The sequence below is a fragment of the Rhincodon typus genome, chromosome 13 (genome assembly GCF_021869965.1).
Source record: "Rhincodon typus isolate 14 chromosome 13, sRhiTyp1.1, whole genome shotgun sequence".
NCBI lineage: Eukaryota > Metazoa > Chordata > Chondrichthyes > Orectolobiformes > Rhincodontidae > Rhincodon > Rhincodon typus.
The window spans coordinates 40,165,100-40,186,937 of record NC_063344.1 but is presented as its reverse complement, the minus strand read 5'-3'; the positions used below and the strand labels follow the sequence as shown (position 1 = coordinate 40,186,937).

The 21,838-nt window shown below is 39.3% G+C and overlaps 1 protein-coding gene across 1 annotated transcript in view; it reads left to right on the top strand.

The window, feature by feature from the left end:
* The first annotated feature begins 1,455 nt into the window (after window positions 1–1,455).
* The window catches only part of nlgn1 (neuroligin 1), a 496,423-nt gene continuing 476,040 nt past the window's right edge, over window positions 1,456–21,838 (top strand). The window contains exon 1 of the mRNA XM_048604767.1: window positions 1,456–1,888. The gene's annotated coding sequence lies outside the window, so the exon portion shown is untranslated. The remainder of the gene's footprint in view (window positions 1,889–21,838) is intronic.

The following is a 21,838-nucleotide window of genomic DNA, read 5'->3' as shown; positions in this document are numbered from 1 at the left end:
TCACTCTGCATTACAAAACAGCTTTCCATCTAACTGCATGAGCTGAGGATTCCCTACACTCAGGTTAATGAAGTAGGTAAACAGTTTTCTGAATATCTTTAGATATTTTTAACCAACATGTTCAGCCACATGATATACTTCCTGGCAGGTAGGACTTGAACTCAAGGCTTATAGCTCAAGTGTTAGCACCACCACCACTAGCCTCAAGACCCCCTAAAAGCAATATTCATAATTATTTTAACCAACCTATTCAGACATTTCTCCAAGGCAGGTGGAACTTGAATCCAGACCTTCTGACAAAGAAGGGGGGTGCTATCGCTGTGCCTCAAGATTTGTAAAGTCAGACTTGAGAGACTTCACCTCTACATTGTAGATATTTTTAATCAATCTGTCCAGCCACATTATGACGCACATCAGGAGCATGTGTGGGACTTGAACCCATCCTTCTGGCCCAGAGGTAGGACCACCACTCTGTCACAAGAGTCCTTTTATTATCTTTATGCTTTGCAAAACACCTTTGATAATCAGCTCATTTGATGTTTTAACCATCTTTAATCCTGGTATTTCAAACAAAAAGGAATACATATTGTTTAAAAAGAGCAACAGATAAATGTCAGTCCTTCTATGAAAAAAGGTCAACAGTTCCAAAGTGTCACAAGGCCTCAGTTCTGACTAAAATTTTACACACGTCTTATAATTCAGATCAGTTTTGCCAAATGCTTCTCTTCCTTTCTATTTCCTTACTAAAGTTCATAATTTTCCCACTCCTTGAATTTGGTTCTGTATACTCTGAGATACGTCCCTCTCTAATCACCAAGTTTATTAATTTCGACTTGCTCTTTCATTGTGATTAGTCTTCACTCCTCTCCCATATTTTCAAAGATTTGGGACATAATATTAATCTAACCCGCCCACCGTAAAATCGACAGGTTTTGATTAGCTAAAGTTTCACACAACCGCTTTTTGCTTCCGCTCACTTAACTGGATAAAAGTAAATTATGTTAAAATTAGCCCCTTAATCCTCCTTCACGTACAAATTGAAGTATTCCCATCGCATCGCTAAATAGCCACAGACCGAAAGTATCGATCTGAATTACCTAAATCCTGCTCCACATTCATTTTAATCGCCTGTATACTAAACTGTGGAGTGATATATTCAGTCTGCTACTTGTCGCTGAGTGTTGAAAACCACCTTTCAGCCCCTAACTCCCACATATACAAGTTTGTAACAAGAATAGGCCACTCGGCCCTTCGAGTCTACTCCGCCATTTAATAAACTCACTGCATTTTGGGTCTTTTTTCTGCTTTTCAAAACAAAGGTTGAGTTTCAGTTTTCAGAGCGGGCTCTTTTTTTTTAAAAAATGAACAACATGTTTTAGATCCAATGATTTAAAAGAAAATCACCAAGATTCCACTATGGTACTGCAAAAAAAGGTAAAACTAGAAAATGGCAGTTTAGGGAGGTGCAAGTTATCCAGTTACCACTAGGTGAATCTGTGTGTCGTTTTGAAGTGCAGCCGAACGGGAAAACCTGTGTCAAAAAGCTCATCGCCGAAAACAGATCTCGAAGCTCTTAGCGAAATACATCCGATCTGTGAAAGGTTTATAGCGCAAATATCTTAAATTCCTTCGGATATTCTGTGTTGAGAATGGAAACCTCCGGGGAAGTCGGCAAAAATTAGGTTTACAGGAATCGACGTAAAAACGCCACTGAATTGCTGTGTTTAGGATTGCCCCGCCGAAATAGTTGTACGATAGCTGGGTTTTAATGGTGGTGAATGGGGAAACTATTACAATTTGGAGAAATGTTGGTATGTAGCCTCTGAACAGCAGTGAGCCGAATTGTTTCGCATCTGAAATCGCCAAATGCATCGTGCCGTCGATTAGGGTGAGAAAGGGGAAAGCAAGAAAGATTCTTCAAATCCCATGTTTTTCTTAATCGTGTACGTGAATAGTTAATAAATGACAGCCGTTTGGTAAGCGCACAGAATGTAGCTTGAAGCTTTGGTACTGGTAAATAATTTTGGTCTATAATTTTAAGCATATGTGACATAATATGCAATAGAAACAGCATTATTTAAAAATACTTGTATGTAAGACAGTTGATTTAGGGGCTGTGTGCTCGGAAAATGTTTCAGTTTACAGAAAACGGTTGTCAAGCGTTGCATTTTCGACTCAAATGTTAAAATGTCATTTTTTTTGTGCGTTTATCGTATACGTTGTTTTGTATTGTCGATATTTTATACTGGTTGACCAAATCTTTTTATTAATTCAGTATAAATTGTAGAAAAGCCTTGTCGAGTGTATCATTGGCAGAACGATAACAATTTTCAGCAGCTTTAATTAAGATAAACCGTACAAATTACTTGATATTAATTGACACATAATTAAGAGGAGTTGAGCTTTCATTAAATACCTATATAGGGCATGATGTCAGAAATTCATCTGATCTCCAGAATAATTGTACAGAATGAAATTATTTACTAATGCGGTTTTAATTCCGCCTTATTTTAGATTTGCATGTTGTTTGATATAATTTCCATTATGTTCAGTATCTTGGTTTGGAAATAACAAAGGTTTACATAGCTTTAGAAGAGCTACGTAAACACCTGTTATTAACAACAAAACCAATGCACCTGATGTTCTGATTGATGTGGAGCATAGCATTTTTTTTTGCAAGAAAACAGGGTATCTTGGAGCTCTCCTTTAACTGAGCGTGCATTCCTTTTAAAATCCAGTAAAGATACGACCAAAAGCACAGGCTTTGTCAATTTAAAACACATTAAAACTGATTTCCCTTCAGATCGTCTTCAAAGCTCCCAACGCAAAAATACTGCTTCAATGTTCTCGGTAATATCAATCTGTGCTATCACAGAATAAATTATAATGTTGGTGTTTTCGCCGGTAACCCGATGATGCTAAAGAAAATAAGTTAATTAAGAGCAGCTCATGATTTTCGAGAAAGAGTGTGTTAAATGTTGTTAATCGACTTGAATTAATCACAGATGCCTTCGTTAAAGTGTTAGAAATGTTTCTACTGCTCGATTTTAAAATCCGGGCAGTTTTTTTTAGACCATAAAACCGATCCTCATACTTAAAAGCTTTATTGTATCTATTTATTCTAGTGCATATGCGTTAGAACTGTCTAGTTCCATGACTGTTCCCCATTGAGCAACGCTACTTAATTGCAGGCAACAAACGCGAGATTTAAGCCCAGGATACTCGCAAAATATTGAGTTGAAGTTGTTGAGTAGTTTTCATATTGTTACCAATTTTATTCTTGGGATTTACCAAAATTTGGTTGCACTTGATACTTGTAGTAGTGTTAAAAGCATTTGTAAATCCTGTTGGTGAACTTTTTATTAATGCAATCGAAGGTGCGGAAAATAGCTTTAACAGTCAAAGTACTTCTATTGGGGCGGCACGGTGGCCCAGTCATTAGCACTGCTGCCTCGGCGCCAGGGACCCCGGTTCGATTCCACCCTGGGGCGACTGCCTGTGTGGAGTTTACTCATTCTCCCACAGTCCAAAGATGTTCAAGTTAGGTGGATTGGTCATGCTCAATTGCTCGTAGTGTTCAGGGATGTTCAGACAAGGTGGATTAGCAAGGTTATAGGGTAGGGGAGTGGGTCTGGGTGGGATGGTCTTCAGAGGATTGGTGTGGGCTCAATGGGCTGAAAGGCCCACTTACGCACTGTAGGGATTTTGTGGTTAATATATATTCTCTAGTCTTTAAATGGTTATTCAGGGCATGGAGTACTCTTCTGTGTATGTTGTCTGTAGTGAACTGATGTGGCTACTTCATTTCTCTTTTGGCCTGTTGTTATTCAGAAGTTTCATTTACCTTTTTATTTGTGGGGGTGTTTATGAAGTCAGCATGAAATGTCAAGGGATGGTGCTTTGGAATCTGAGGCTGAAACCATAATGATCTGCTGCTTGTGGATCATGAAACAAAAGCAAAGTGTTGGAGAAACTCAGCAGGTCTGGCAGCATCTTTAGAGAGAGGAACCAGAGTTAATGTTTTGAGTCCAGTGACCCCTCAAAGACCTTGAAATTCTGCTGCTCTATCTGACGGAGTTCTGCTGAAGGGTTACTGATTTGAAGAAAAAACCTTAAGTCTTGTTTCTTTCTCACAGGTACTGGCCAGACCTGCTGAGTTTCTCCAGCACTTTGTTTTTATTTTAGATTTCCAGCATCTGTAGTTCTTTTTATTTTGTACTTGTAGATCATTTTGCTTTTTGACTGAAGATTCAAAGATTTCCTGGTCCAAAGTTTGTCATAAGTTACCTGGAACTCAGTTACTTTGACCTTGTGTTTCTTTTTGCTGTTACTTTGGATCTATCTGCCTGTTTTGTACTCTGTTTCACCTTTTTGTCTCATTTCACATTGTACATCTATTCAGCCCTCCTTTATAATGTTGTAGTAATAACAGAAACAATCTCAACACTTAGATTCTGCAATCATTTCCAATTCCTCGAGTGATATTTTGCAATAGGAATGACAAGGTCAGGAACCAGGTGAAATCAAGGGGATGTGGTGTTGGATGCAAGTACCCTATCCTAAGTACATTGTATTCTTGTCACGTGATTAGCAAGTGATGTTCAATATATAGAATACTGATTAGTTAAGGGAAGGGGGTATGTGGTAATCATGAAACCATGATACCATGAGACTATATGGCATCCAGTGTCATATTGAATGTCCCAAGGATGACTGACTTCTATATGTATACACTAGTGCCTTTTAATAGATATATTAGTTGATTGGATGGGTACACCCAGTAATAACTGATGGCAGAGGAGTCGGGGAAATTGGCTGACAACATAAAGGCATTAAATAAATCTAACATTCAAAGGTGCTTCACGAGCATTTTAGAACAAAAGACACCAAAACACAAGGATATATTGGGTCAGACATTTTTTTTTTAAAAAAAAAACCTTGGTTATGAGATAGGTTTTAAGGAGGGAATTTCAGAGCTTGGCCCTCAGCAACTGATGGTACAGCCACAAAGGTGGAGCTATTAAAACTAGGGATGCTTCAAATCTGAATTAGACAAGAGCAGATATTTTAGAGGGCAGTAGGGCTGGAAGAGAATACTGACCTGGGGACCTGCAAGGTCATAAATGGATTTGAAAACAAAGATGAGAATTTCAAAATCAAAAATAATAGTTATTTCAAGCCATTGTTTGAAGAGTCTTGGTTGACCGGTATTAGTGAGGTACTTTCCAGATTCATCAAGCCTGGGTGTCCCATGATGCAACTGGGACTAGCTTGATGCTGGTGGTACATCTGGCTTCATACTTTTAATTTTCTATTTATAACATGTCAATACAACAATACAAGTGGCTAGCGCACCCATTTCCAAAGATAAATGTGAATGAAATACATTGCTTTTGGTCTGGAGTCCATGTAGGCAGGGCGAGCTAAAGTGAGAAGATTTGCTTCTCTAAAGGGTATTAGTGATCTACATGCCACTTTAAATTTAAATTTGGTAATTTCATACTCACCGTTACTCACACTAGTTTGTTGTATTCCAGATTTATTTAATTAACTTATTTAAATTCAATTTGAATTTGCCTCTGGAGCATTCATTCATGCCTCTGAATTATTAGCCATCTAATACGACCACACTGCTTGAGGTCTGTTTCACTATCCTTTCTGAACTTTGGCATTTGCAAACCTTTAAATAATGCCTTCAATACCCAAATCCAAGTCATATAATGTATATCAAAAAGATCTGTTCAAAACCAACGCACTGAAAATGTCCCTCCAGTTTGAAAATCGACTATTAACCAAATGTCTGTTTGTAACCCATTTAACCAAATTCGTATCCATTCAACCGTTGACTTTTTAATCCATGGGCTTTAATTTTGCAAGTGAGCCAATAGTTTGCACTTTTATTAAATGCCTTTTGAATATACAAATAAACAATACCAAATTCAGTAGCCCCAATCTTCACACTATTATTTTAACAAATAACCAAATTAGTAAAACAGTATTGGGCATTATTATAGCAATGATGGTCTGAAATTTTACACAGAATGCTTTTGGAGCTTTCTGTATATTGCAAATTAAAAAAATTCTAAAGTAATGTTTTATATTCATATGAATATAGGGCAGTGAGTTTCTTAGTAATTCTTTTAAAAGATTTTGAATAGAATTTCTTTTTTTAAAATGTACATGTTAGAGTTCTTGCTTGTGAAAAGAAACACGAAGGCATAGGTTGGAAGATAGTAAATACAAACCCAAGATTTCAACAAAAAAGGAAGGGGGAATTGGGAGCTTTAGGCTAGTCAACATCACATTAGTAGTACAATAAGTGCTGGAATCTATTTTTCCGAACCCGGTAAAAGCTCACTTCACACACTCTATATATGATTAAGCAGAGTCAACATAGATTTATGAAAGGGATGACATGTTTGACAACTTATCCTTTTAGAAGATATAACTGGCTGTGTAGATGAGGGGAAAGTTGGTAGAGCAGTAACAGGATGGAGGGACTCTTCCATAAGGATCAATGCTTGGGTCTCAACTGTTTATTATCTATAACAGTGAATTGGCTGAAGAGACTAAATTTTCTGACAATACAAAACAATGTGGAGAAATAAATTGAGGTTTGTAGCTCAATTGTAATGGTGCTGCATGAAGCACTTAAATTAGAAACTTAGACGAGTCCAAGTGGGATGATGGGTCCAAAGGTGACTGATAAACTCAATCTTCCAATCTCATGGTTACAAGAAAGATGTAACAGGCCTGAATGAAGTCATACACTCCTAACAAAAACAGAGAAACTTTCAGAAAAAAACGTAGAATATTTTTAAGTAGTGTGAGACTGGGAAATGTTTGATATTGTAACCAAACACTGTATATATCAGCCGACTTAAACAACATGTGTCTTGTCTCGGGAGAAGTGGGATAGCATATGGAATGTGTTGAATAAATGCAGTGAGCTACGTTTCCCAAAAAGTGGTAATCTTGTGCAGTGGTGTTTTTTTTTTAAACATGAAATAAGGGAACTCTGCATTTCTGATGAAACGGAAATATTTTATTCCTGGGAGTTGAAGGCAAGCATTAGTTTTGAGGCTCCTCCGCCACAAATGAACCTGGGTCATGTTTCATGATAGAGCAATTGATTTTTGGAAAGTCAGTGGAGGTGTAGTTTACCACATCAGGGCGTTATTGCATATATACCCTTCACAAGACCTGACGTTTTCTAATCAGAATATGTGGTTTTTAAAAAAGTGTTAAAGGAGTGGCATCAGATGATAAGTATCTACGAGAAAACAACAGTTGTCTTAAATTTCAATTTGCTCATCTTCTCATCACAAATGGTGTGTTTGATAATGAGTACACAAGGCTTACTGGAGATTTGTGAAAAATGTGAAATACACAAATATTGAAAGTTGCTGCCCTGCCTGGTTATAAGTCTTCAATCTGAGATATTTTAGCAAAGTTGTAATTGTGAATTTAAAGCTGTTGAATAAGAACAAAAGAATTTTCATTTTGTATATTACAGCCATGACAACCAGATTGTCTTTCTACACGTGGTAAGAGTTGAATGGTTATTCTCGCTAAACTCGTGCAAAAATGTCTCGGTGGTGGGGTGGGCATGGAAACGGTGTCAGACTGGAAGCATTGGCTAGATTTCTGACTGATAATGGGTGGGATCTGGAATTTGTTAATGACAAGTTTTTAGAGATACAAGAGACATATGCATATTGTGGCCATGAACACTAACTAGAAGTCCTTTCAGCAGTAGACTGTGAAATAAATCATGTGATGATCCATAGGATCTTAACTTGCAGCTTTGTTAATTAGCTAACAACCACTATAGCACGGGAATATGGAAAAAAAATTACTTCACATGCTTGGGGGCTATTGTACTTAACAGGTCAATGAGATATATCCCAAAATAAATTGTGTGATTAGTCAATTCTAGGACCAGAGGACTACAGTTAGTTCATTTTCTTTTTCATTCTGTGCACTTGAAATACCTCTGAGATTTTCAGAGAGCTTCACAGCATTGTATAAGACCATCTGAGATACGTTTTAGTCCTAGGGATTTTAGTATGTGATAATAAGGAGGATCAAAGAGTGGAAAAGTCCTGGTAAGGTGATAGGGAGCGGTGAAAAAGCAGTGGTATTGAGATGATTAAGGTCCGTTCATTTTGTTTAATTGGAATTGATTATAAGCATTCAGACTCTGACCAACTAATACAAAACTGTGAAGGCACCTTGTATTTTTATAGTCTTTTTTTTATGAGGAGCGGAATATGGTAGATAAAGGACTGGGTGATGATGGGCAGAATGATACTGACACATAGATCAAAGCTATTGCGTCCATTGTACAACTGCTCTGTGTGGTTATCCAGATGATATGCCAGTAACATTCAATGAATGGAGGAGTGTGATGATTGCATGGACAGCAGGGAAAGCTATCAACAAATTACTAAATGTCCAAGATAATGGACAAGTTGCAAGGATATTTGGCTGAAATCGTTGAAACCCAAAGAACAGTGCTGACTTTCACAGTGGGAAGATGGGAAGCGGTAACCTAGAAAAAAAACACAAGGGCGAGTTGAAACCATCACTTGACAAAGTTGTACAATGTAAGCAGCATTACAAAGCAATGTAAGAATACTGCTTGACTGAAATGTTTTAGTGGCTGCCAGCAAATTCAAAGACAAATTTAATAAGAGAAGTTAAACAGAAATAACTATATTGTTTGAAAGAATCTGGTGTCTATTTGGCACTTCAAAGTAGGAGACTACTAACCTTATCCTACAATATTTCAGACAGAGACTTGGATATCCAGACATTAGAATGGACTCCCTGTGTGGAAAATGTAATCCTGAACTTTCTCTGATGTTTGCCCAATTCTTTGTGGGAATGTAGTTCAAATTGTTAAAACTTTATTCTTGCAGGGTGAACAATTTCAGTTTTTGAAATTGCACAAGGGAGACTAGCGATGAAGAAGGGAAACTGTGAGAATTAAACAAATTTCAGTTTGTGGATTGGATAATGCATTGTGGGTATGGTATTTATCAGTTCGATTTGGCTTGCTGAAAGTGGGTTCAAATCCACTGTAAGCAGATCCACCAAAGGGAAATTTTCAGGATCTTTTATGATGCATGTTCATGATTTTCTTTGGGCAGGGTTTGTGGAATTTGATCAATTTCTTGGAAATGAGATTAAATTGAATGTCTGGTTTCAAGGGCCTTTTGAATATAGAGGCTGAGATGTTTTGCAAAACAGGTTGAAAGTAACATTGAATCAACAATCTAATCTAGAAAGTCTCACGCATTGTCTGATGAAACATGCTGCAACCAAAGAAGAAGCAGCAGTTAAGTTTGATTTGGATGATTAAATTGGGAATCTACTCCAAAAAAGACCAGATGCCAGTTTTGATGGATTAGGACTAGGTATGATGATGAAATACATTACAAATTAGGATGTTATAAGAACAAATAAAACATAAAAGAGAATTAAATATTTCGGGCCACCCTTCACCTAAACAGAAGAATACGTAAGAAGGAATTATGAAATCTAAATTAGGGTTACTTTGCATGCAGATGAATGCAGAATGGTGCAGGTGCAGATTGCCATGTGGGAACACCATGTGATGATCAGAGACCTGGCTCAAACAAGGGAAAGTCTTGATGTTAAGTATTCCTGGATACAAGGTGCTCAGAGAAGAGGATGGGTGGCAGTTTTGGTTAAAGTGACATTGCAATGCTGAGAAAGAGGATGTCTCCATGTTCAAAGACCATCAATTTGACGAGAGCTAAGGAACAAAAAGTATGCAACTACATTGCTTTGCGTAGTCTATAGACTGCTAACTTGAGTAGAGGAACAAATATGTGGGGAAATTAGATACCAATGTTATAAAGTAGTTAGGGGATACTTAAAAAGCAGTGCCAGTATCCTAATCTAATTTGGGTAAGGGGTCAGCAAAGGGCAAGTATTTCTAGATTGTGTTCAGGAGAATTTCCTGTTGCAGTAGGCTCCTTTTGGCTTCTTATTATTCTTGTAGAAACAAACAATTTTTAAGAGATTTGAACTTCCTGTTGAATTTTAAAAGAAAGGCATATTAAAAGTTCATGTTTTAAAACATGCTGTAACAAATGACTAAAATGTTATTATTTTAGTAGGTAATTTATGCTTTTCAGAAAGGAATATTCCTCTTTCATAACACATACCACACAATCTTGTGAATTGTTGTCGTTTTATCAATGATAGTCTATAGTTGATGCCAGAGTCCAGTGGGTTACGTCACCTCTTTGCCAAGTAGTAACTTACCTTGGTTTTCAGAGCTCATCTAAATTCACTACTAGCAGTAATCCAGTTCCAATGAATCTCTGTTTCCACAAGTCTCCCAGAATCTGGAAGGCTGTAGGATGATTTTCTTTAGGTAGGGACTGTCTCCCTTCTGTGTCAAGTTATGGTAGCTCACAGAGTTATGTAGTCTTTTGGTTCTGATATACAGATGGAATATTTGCTTTCTGTTTGTGACGTTTACTGATTAGTAGGGAAACCTGTAACCTGATCTCAATTGGCTTCCTCTTCCATCTTCTTCATGGGAACATGAAATACATTAAAAACCAAAAGAACTGCGGATGCTATAAATCAGGAACAGAAACAGAAGTAGCTGGAAAAGCTCATCAGGTCTGGCAGCATCTGTGAAGAAAAAAAATCAGAATTAACATTTCGGGTCTGGTGAACCTTCCTCGGAACTGATGGTAGCTGGGAAAACGTCGGTTTATATGCAGAAAATAGGGAGGGGGAGGGGATAGGAAGTAAATGAAAGGATAAAGGATACAGCCCAAAGAGAGAGAACAGTTGGATAGCCAAAGGAGTTGATAGCGATCTGGCTAGGAGGGTGAATAGCTATTAATGGAAACTGTTAGCCTGCCATTAGACACTATATTATTGTTAGTCTGTATGTGATAACAAGGCCTGGTGGGTGGGGTAGGGGGCTAGGAGAGTTAGGCCCTAAAATTATTGAACTTGATATCAAGTCCGATTTTAGGCCCTAACTCTTCCGTGTCCTAACCCCCTACCCCACACAGGTCTTATTATCACTGTGCATTGTTAGTCACCACCCATTGAAGCTATTCACCCTCTTAGCCAGATTGTTAACAACTCCTTTGTCTATCAAACTGCTGTTTTCTCTCTTCGGGTTCTATCCTTTATCCTATCGTTTACTCCCTACCCCATCCCCCTTCCCTATTTTCTGCATTTAAACCGACGTTTTCCCAGCCACCATCAGTTCTGAGGAAGGGTCACTGGACCCGAAATGTTAACTCTTGAGTTTTTTCTTCACAGATGCTGCCAGACCTGCTGAGCTTTTCCAGCAACTTCTGTTTTTGTTCATGAAATACATTAACCTTGCTTGCAGATAAAAATGCTAATTAGCAATCCTTAATTCTAGCACTCTATCATCTTAGAAATAAATTGACACTTTATAACTGTTTGCAACAAGATACCAGCAAACCTTTCCCAGAACTTTGGGAGACAGTGTCTACTTGTAGTAAACTAAGAGACTGCTGCCTTCATAATGCAAGGTATTCATACTGGAATATCTTATCCATGGAACCGTTTTTAGCCTGCCTTTGATCCCTAAATATCAAACCATCTAAGTTCACTGTCGGCAGACTGCAGAACAGATCACATGATCCCCTTATCTTCGCTTAAGTTAGTTAATGTTCCAAAGTATAAAACTCCTAATGGTAACAAACTGTAAATATTTCCATTAATGGGTGCAGAGTCACCGTTATCTGAGGTTGATTGCAAAACTTTGTATTGAGATATTAATTAAAAAATTAACCCTGGTGCTGTAATGATAGAAAACCCAACCTCTGACCTTCACTGACCCACTTTGAAAATGAGTCAGTTGCATTAAGACTTGGCCTTATTTTATTGTCACTTAGATCAACAAGCCCTTTTCTATACACTCAATGTAACAACTGAAGGAAATGGAAGGGACAGTTAAACTATTTGGTAAAGTTCCAAACAGAACTCCAAAAAGAACATGTATTACATATGAGAATGTATTCTAAATAATTTTTAGGCTGTGTCATAGGAATGTCACCTCTCGATCGTACGAGGAGTATGCATGTGCAGAAACTCTACCTGGCAGTGCTGCTAAGCAAAGGGTGCAACTGTCCTCCAAATGAAAGGATGGCCTATTTAGCCAGCCTTAGCTTTCAGTGAAGCTACTGAGTACTGGGCAGCACTCCCCCACAGTCCAAATTTGAGTCAGCTTTGACCCCACTCCCAGCTTCTGCCACTCCTGGATTTTCAGTCTCCGGCTTCCCTTGGACATGTGGAAATTTGGCCTCAGACACATTCTGGCTTGGGGACATTTGGTCTTTAGTAAGTAACGTCATTGGACCCATTTGTGCAGGTGGCTATTTTTGACAGCCGTTTTTTGTTTGGGAAAGATACTCTGTTGTCAGCTTTTTATGAAAATACATTTAAATGTATAATTTTAAAAATATTATTTAAAAGATTACAGTTCTCTTTCGAAGCAAATCTTTACAGAGGAACATATATTATGTGGTCCACACTTTGGTAGAACCGTCTCTGCTCTCACTTACCGTTCAGCTAAGTCATCACTGACCTATAAACTGTACTGTACTTACCTGTATAAAATAAAACCAGGAACTGTGGATGCTGGTGATCTGAAACAAAACCTGAAATTGCTGGCAAAACTCAGTAGGTCTGGCAGCGTCAGTGGGAAGAAATCAGCATTAACATTTCGAGACTGGTGATTCTTCATCAGAACTTGATTACATTTGTTCGATATCCTTTGAGATTTCCGACCAAAATTAGATATTCTTTAGCGTTCTAATTCAATGTTCTAAACTTGAGGGACTAGAAAGTCAGATCATCATGTAACCTTTTTTTTTTAAACTCTGGTGAATTTGCACCAGACCCTCCTGAGTATTGGTGCCCAGAACTGAATAATGATGCTGTGTACGTTATTGAAACATCATTCCTCACTTTTAAATTGCAGTTCACTAGAGATAAAGGCCTACCTTCCATTAGCTTTTTGGATTATCCTGCGTACCTGTTAGTCACCTTTGGTGACCCATGCATGCAGGCATCCTCTCCGTTCACACAATCCCTCACACTTGCCTGTCTTGGAATCAACATAAATGACTTCTCATTTGTCCACGTTAAGCTCCAAACACTAAATTAATGTAATTTTTTAGGACAGTTGGAGAACTCGGAACAACAGGACGCAATAGTAAAATTATAGCTTAGCTATTCGGGAGTGAAATTAAAGTAGTTTGTTGTACAGTGGGTAGTGGAAAAAGGCTACGGATTGCTGGGTTAGTTGAAATTTTAGTGATTGTTGTTGGGTTTTGCTTAAGTAATTAAGTAGCTATACAGACCTGAAATATAGATGAGATGTAATCTGAAGCATGATGGGTTGAATGACTTACTGCTATCCTGTTTTAGGACATGTCCACAGGTACATAATGTCTGTGGTGAAATTTGAATTAAAGTATCTGGAGCATTGTCAAATGTGTAGACAGTGAGCGTGTTTCCTTCAAGGAACATTTTTAATCAGCAGAGTTGTGAGACCGGAATGCACCTCTGGGATTACTGCAGCAAGATTGTGGCAACATTTAAAGAATATGTTAGCTATGTAGTTGGAGAGCAGTGGTGTCAGATGTTGATAAGTGGAGGAAGGAATGGGGTGGGTGTATCAGCTGTGACAACTGCATTTTTAAAAATTCGGTCATGAGATGTGAGCACTCTGGCATTTATTGACCATCCCTAATTATCCTTGAGAAGAAAGTGATGAGCTGTCATCTTTATTTGTTGCAGTCCAGTGATTAAATATCATGAGCAAGTTTAGAGAATTTAGGCAGACAAACACTGGCCATCATTTTGGTGAAACCTGAAACTTTTATCAACGATTCAAACTGGGTATGTAACGTAATAGAGCCAAGTTCTTTAAAACATTCTTCCATCAGGTCCCAGTCCCATGCAATATGATGTCGATAATGGTGCAGTCTAGTTATTGGCATGTAGTTATTAACTTCATATATTACACTCCCTCCTAGTTTGCTATGTATCCATTAAGTGTGCTTACTATGAAGTATAAATGATTTATATTTTCATCCTGCTTCTATCTTTCTCATCCTGCCGATGCTTCAAGCCTTTGTGATCAAAGGCATCGATCTCCAGCAATTTTCTCCATTTGTTTTAAGAAAATGAGAAATGTACGTGTTGCTTTATCTTGGTTTTAAAAACAAACACATTTGCAGAGTAGAATGCCAGCTCCTTTCAACATCAAGTGACTGGGCTGTGATACTTAACGTTAACATGAAGGCAAAAGATTGGTCGAAGGAAAAAATGACTTGAGAGACAAATCTTCAGGACCTGAGCCTTCAAAAACAAAAAAAAAGGAAGAAGGCAAACTGAGTTTCTCATTCTTCCCTTCTTTGCCCGTTGCGGAAAGGTGAATGCAGTGACTTGGGGATAAAAAAGAAGCATTTTCAGTTCCCATGCTGAACTTCACTGATGCATCGTCCGCTGCTTCAACAATGAAAGAACTATATAGCATCTCATTTTGAAAGGAGTTGGATAGATGAAAAGTAAAGAACATTCTGAGGACAATTCTGAAGACATAAAAAGGATGCCCCTACAAACCATAGGCTAATAAGCTCTCTTTCTTTAGGTGTTGCAATAACTTCCATAGTCTCTTCAGCTTGAGACTGGTCATCTGAAGACAATGATATCTCAGGAACTCCAAAAGAAAATACGATTTTGCCATCATCGGTAATAAACTTGAAGAATTGAGGGAATTAAACCCCAGTAGACTCTGATATCACAATGAGGATTTTTGATGGCTCCTTCATAGAATTATGATCTGCTGACTTGTTTGAAGAATCCAAAAGATTCTATGTTATCATTGGGTATTTTCTCAGCAAGGGCTATCTTGGTGTTATTAAGGATCTACAGTTTCAATACTACTTAAAGGCATCTCTATAATAGATTACAACTGCTGCAGGGCATTGGTGGGTTCAGTGAAATGAACAAATTCACCGTCTGTTCATCCTCTTCAGTAAAATGCTGATTCTCCTCAAATAAGTCGACAAAGCTCAAGGTCATATTTACACTGTCTTGAAAGAGTATAGCAAGATTCAGCACCAATTCTTGTATCTTCATTTCTCTTCTTTCCTAAAGGGAAAAAATTAAGATTTAAATGTTGTTTTGTGACTGGTTGGTTTTGTCTTTGTTTATTTTTTCTACCCTTTGTTCAGAAATAAAAATCTGCAATATTTTCTTGTGATCCTACGGGATGGAGTGTGGTTCACAGCATAATGAGTTCCTTTCAGTTTCTTCTGCAACTGATGGTAAAAATGATTCAAAGTTTCACAAGACTCTCTGCTTTTTTGTAAAAATTTAAAAAAAAATTGATTAGGAACAACACATTGCAGAGTATCTGTGATCCTTTCCCCTTGTACGTAAATGATAGAGTTCACAAAAAAATAACCGCGCTATCATTGCAATGTCTCCAACAACCTGAAGTTAAAGGAAGATGATTATAAAACCGTAAGATACAAAAGCCGAATTAGACCATTTGGCCCATTTGAGTCTGCTCCCCCATTTGATCATGGCTAATATGTTTCTCAACTTCATTCTCCTGTCTTCTCCCCATAACCCTTGATTCTCTTACCAGTCAAGAACATGTATATCTGTTTAAAATCCATGACTTAGCCTGCACAGCCTTCTGCACAATGAGTTCCACAAATAACCACCCTCTGGCTGAAGAAATTCTTCTTCCTTTCAGTTCTAAAGGATGGCCCCTTCACTCTGAGGCTGTGCCTTTTGGGTCCTAATCTCTCTTACTCGTGGAAACATCTCCATGTCTACCCAGATCTCTTGGTATTCTATAAGTTTCAGTGAGATCCCCCTTCATCCTTCTAAACTCCATCGAATAGAGACCCAGAGTCCTCACCTGCTCATCATATGACAAATTCTTCATCCCTGTGTTCATTCTTGTAAACCTCCTCATGGACCGCCGCATCAACGGTATGTCTCTGCTCTTGTATTCTAACTTCTTGAAGTGAATACTGCCACTGCATTTGTCTTCCTAACTGCCAACTGCACCCACATGTTAATCTTAAGAGAATCCCGACTCCCAAGTCCATTTGTGCTTCGGATTTCTGAAGCCTTTCCCCATTTCGAAAATAGTCTAAGCCTCTTCTAACCAAAGTACATAACCTCATACTTTCCCACATTGTATTCCATCTGCCACTTCTTTGCCCACTCTCACAGCCTGTAAGACCATCTGCAACCTTCCTGCTCCCTCAACACTATCTGTCCCTCCACCGATCTTTGCACTATCTGCAAACTTAGCAACAATACCCTCAGTTCCTTCGACCAGATCTTCAATGTACAACGTGAATAGTTGCCATCTCACCACAGATCCTTGCGCCACTCTACTAGTCACTGTCTGCCATCCCTACTCTCTGCCTTCTGCCAGTCAGCCAATTTTCTATTCATGTCAGCAGCTTGCCCTTTAACACCATGGGCTCTTAGCTTATTTGGCAGCCTCCTGTGCGCACCTTGTCAAAGGCCTTCTGATTAGAGAAATTCAGGCTTCAACCTCTGTGAAAGAATGAAAGTGCCCTCTTCTGTACCCAATTCAAAATTAGCTCTCGTGTCATTAACCATTCTGTCTGCTTTATTAGAAACAGTCTTGTGGATCTAAAACTTCACCTAAGAAATAAATCTTGTTCTTTATTATTTTCTGCTCATTGAAACATGCAGTGCAACAATTTTTTTATCGACAGATGCAAGTTACTAGTTTGGCATATTACCTTTTAAGATGGCCTTTCTGCCAGCATGCCTGACACATGGAAGTAAGGACTGGACAGGCCGGCACTGGTGGGGCATTTTCCACCATTGGTGTTTTGTGTGGAAAAATGGTGTTGATTGTGCTGTCTTCCATCCAGCTCTGGAGTCTGGTGCTTCTTCTCCTCCCTCTTCTCTGCCCACCAAAAAAATCTAAAGCAACTCAGACAGAAATAGAAATTGGAAACTAAAAATTCTAGGTGAACTGAAAATGATAAATCAATTTTAAAAAATACAGTGCACCACAGCTCAGATTTTGACCTTAGTGGTGCAGTACAGGTTTGGCTGTAGAAAGCAGACTGTTTCCAGAAATTGAGAACAGACAAATATATAGTTGCTGCAGCTGTTTCTGTTATCTGAAGCAAATATAACTGGCTCAACATCATCCAGTCTATCATAAACAGAGTTGTGATTCTGCAGGCATGTAATATCTCTGGTGAAGCTGATGCACGTGGAACTTTGTATTGGTTGTGCACTGCTTTTGGCAAGGGATCGGCTAAATTCTTGAAGAGAAACTGAAATTCTTCACAAGAAAGACTGTGTTTTGAAGGACCTTGTGACTGAGATTGACACGTGCTGAGTGGATTGCTGAACCAATTCATAAGATCTGCCTTAGTTATACCTGCTATTTAACAGGTAATTTATAAAAGAGTTGCAGTAGCTCAGTTGTTCTTTGGCATCTCAGCTGGGGGTGACTTGTTTCAAATTCCAATCATGGGATGGGAATGTTAGTAACGGGATTAGTTTTTAGGAAAAAAATGACATATAAAAATGAAGACTGATAAGGTATTCAAAGAAAATTCTCATGACCCTTAACATGGGGAAAAAGTTGAAAGGGGACCAGCAATATGTTTATAATCAAGCAATTTATTTGCTACCTAATGTTTAACTTTTATATTGATTTTAGGTTATAAGGTAAAAGTGATTACCCAAGATGATATTTATTTATAGCTTTGTTTATCTATTGTATAATAAAATTCTTGTATTTAAATTTGGAATCTTGTGGCTTTATTCATTTACTAAGTAACTGAGGTTTCAAATTTTTTCAAACACTAGAATTCTGTTCTTGATTGAGATCATAATATATTAATGACTTAGACTTGGTGGTGCAAGGTGCAGTTTCAAAATTTGCAGATGTCAAAGCCTAACAATATTATGAACTATGAGGAAAATGCAGAGAAAGAGGACACGAAATTGAGCAGCACTGTAGACAATGATGACAGTGTAAAATTATGACAAGACATTGATAGATTACATGAATGGGCAAAGCTGCGGCAGATTTATTTTAATATATGCAAGTGTGATTTTTGGACTGAAAAAGGACAGATTAGAGTTTTTTTTGGAAGGCGCAAACTTAAATACAGTAAATGTCCAATGAGATTTGGGAATTCTTAAAATTCCAGGCGCAGAAAATAGTCAAGAGGGCTAGTGGATTGTTAGCATTCATGTTTAAAGGAGTGGAATACAAGAATGAAGACATTATGCTGCAGTTATACAAAACTTTAGTTAGACCTCCCCTTGAGTACTGTGAGCAAATCTGGGCACCACACCTTAGGAAGAACGTTTTGGCCCTGGAGTGAACTCATTGCAGGTTTACAAGGATGATAGCTGAACTTTAGGGGTAAGTTATGAGGAGAGATTAGACAAAATAGGCCTTTATTCCCAAGAATTTAAGGGTTAAAGGTGATCTGATCGAAGTCTTCAGGATATTGAGGGAAAGACAAGATAGCTGAAGATGTTAATTCCGTTGGTTGAAGATTCTTGAACTGGGGCGTAGTCTAGGAATTAAGGGCCAGGCCTTTCAGGAGACATGTTAGAAAGCAAAGAATATTGGAGTTTTGGAACTCTCTCCCTCGAAGGGCAGTCAATGCTAATTCAATTGTTGCATTTAAATTTGAGCTTTTTTTTATTAAGCAAGGATATTAAATGATTTGAGTTCAAGGCAGGCCTATGGAGTTAGGCCACAGATCAGCTGTGATCATATTGATTGGCAGAGCAGGGGAAGGGGCTGAAAGGCCTACTGCTATTCCTCTGTTCCTAGGAGATAAACCAGGCTTCACCAACACCTTCCACCCCAACCTTAAGTTCACCTGGACCATCTCGAATACCTCTCTCTCCTTCCTGGACCCCTTTGTCTTTGTCTTTGTCTCCATCTCTGGCAACCACCTAGAAACCGATATCCATTTCAAGCCCACTGACTCCCACAGCTACTGAGAATACACCTCCTCCCACCCACCTTCCTGCAAAAATGCCATCCCCTATTCCCAATTCCTTCGCCTCCGCCACATCTGCTCCCAGGATGAGGCATTCCACTCCCGTACATCTCAGATGTCCTCGTTTTTCAAGGACCGCAACATTCACCCCACCCCCACCCTCAGTGTTCGAGAACGCCCTCGACCGTGTATCCCGCATTTCCCGCAACTCATCCCTCACATCCCCTCCCCGCAATAACAACCAAAACAGAATCCCCCTCGTCCTCACGTACTACCCCACCAATCTCCGGATCCAACGCATCATCCTCTGACACTTCCGCTATCTGCAATCTGACCCCACCACCAAAGACATTTTTCCCTCCCCACCCTTTATCTGCTTTCCGGAGGGACCACTCTCTCTGTGACTCCCTTGTCCGCTCCACACTCCCCTCCAGCCCCCCCACGCCGGGCACTTTTCCTTGCAACTGCAGGAAGTGCTGCACCTGCCCCCACACCTCACCCCTATCCCAGGCCCCAAGAAGACTTTCCACATCAAGCGGATGTTCACCTGCACATCTGCTAATGTGGTATACTGTATCCGCTGTTCCCGTTGTGGCCTCCTCTACATCGGGGAAACCAAGCGGAGGCTTGGGGACCGCTTTGCAGAACACCTACGCTCGGTTCGCACTAAACAACTGCACCTCCCAGTCGCGAACCATTTCAACTCCCCCTCCCATTCCTCAGACGACATGTCCATCCTGGGCCTCCTGCAGTGCCACAACGATGCTACCCGAAGGTTGCAGGAACAGCATCTCGTATTCTGCTTGGGAACCCCGCAGCCCAATGGTATCAATGTGGATTTCACAAGCTTCAAAATCTCCCCTCCCCCCACTGAATCCCAAAACCAGCCCAGCTCGTCCCTGCCTCCCTAACCTTTCCCTCCTCCCACCTCAAGCCCCACCCCCATCTTCTACCTAATAGCCTCATCCCACCCCCTTGACCTGTCTGTCCTCCCTGGACTGACCTATCTCCTCCCTACCTCCCCACCTACACTCACCTTTACTGGCTCCATCCCTGCCTCTTTGACCTGTCTGTCTCCTCTCCACCTATCTTCTCCTTTACCAATCTTCTATCCGCCTCCCCCTCTCTCCCTATTTATTTCAGAACCTCCTTCCCCTCCCCCATTTCTGAAGAAGGATCTAGGCCGGAAACGTCAGCCTTACTGCTCCTCTGATGCTGCTTGGCCTGCTGTGTTCATCCAGCTCTACACCTTGTTATTTCTTGTGAAATGGGTGGATGTGTGGTAGACAATTTTTATGCAGACAAATATAAATGTGACTTTGCCTTGTTGTTCTTACAAATGTAAAATGATGGTTACAATTCTCTAGTTAGTGCAGGCATTGACAGACTTGGGGCTATATGTGCACAAATTGTTAGAGCTAACAGGGCAGATAGAGAAGGAAGTTTAGTAAATTATATGGAGTCCTGAGTTTTGGCAATATTAGAATAGAATACAAAAGCAAGAAAACTATGTTGAACCACATTGTTGCTGGTTTACTTTCAAATGGGACTGTGTGCAATTCTGAGCACTGCACATCGGGAAGAATGTGAGGCTTTGGAGAGGATGCAGAAAGACTTCAAATAATTCCAGGATGAAGGATTGCAGTTAGTTGGACAATTTGGTGAAGTTGGGGTTGCCTTCCTTTAGAAGGGTTTGAGAGGAGACATGATAAAGATGTTGAAGATCACGTGAGGCTTAGAAAGAGCAAATGTAAAAGAACTGTTCCATTTGGAAGGGTCGAAAGTCAGAGGACATAAGTTGAGGTGACTGGCAAAAGAGCTAATAAAGTTGTATATAGCACTTGAGGAAAAAAATAAGTGCGGGTCTACAGGGTGCAGACGGGAATGGGACAAGCTGACTTGCAATTGCAAGGAACTGGCATGGAAATAATTGGTTAAAACTCCTCCTTTTTACAAAATACAAAAGGCTGTATAAACTGATGTCGAGAAGCAAAATTAAGAGAAAAACTAAAATTGTGAAAGAGAAAGGAAACAAAATGCTGACGGAGTTTATGGATTGGAATTGTAGAGGTCAGTGCTGAGTCTATAAGGCTGTGAAGTGTCTATTTGAAAGATGAGTTACTGCACTTTGAGCATACATTTGGACTGCATTGAAATGCTGTGAGAAAACAGCAGAGAGGTCAGATTGAGAGCATGATGGAAAAGTAAAGTAATATTTATGACACCTAGTTTTGTTTCCCCGACAAATGGAAGCATTTTCCTTGCATCTACCCCATGCAATCCCTTCACTGCATTAAAGAAATCCATAATTCAGTTTCTTCCTGATAAAAGGGACCCCAGCCAGTTCAGTCTTTCCTCGTGTTATTCTTGTAAGTCACTTTTTAGGGTCTTCTGCAATTCCTCTGTAATTTATCACATGATTGAGAACCGAACTGTGCATGTTATAGTAAGTGTTTTGCAATCAGAGTTTGATATAAGCTTGATTTTATTTGCTTTTCATTTCTATTCTTCTAGAAATTAACAATTCTGCATTTTTGTGGCCTTGTTATCCTGCTTTGCTCTTTGTAATTATTGTAAATCTGTATTACCAGAGGACACATATTTCCAAAGAACATTGTGAATCAGGGACAAAAACAAAGCTTCTGGAAAAGCTCAGCAGGTCTGGCAGCATCTGTGGAGGAGAAAACAGAGTTAACGTTTCGGGTCCGGTGACCCTTCCTCAGTTCTGAGGAAGGGTCACCAGACCC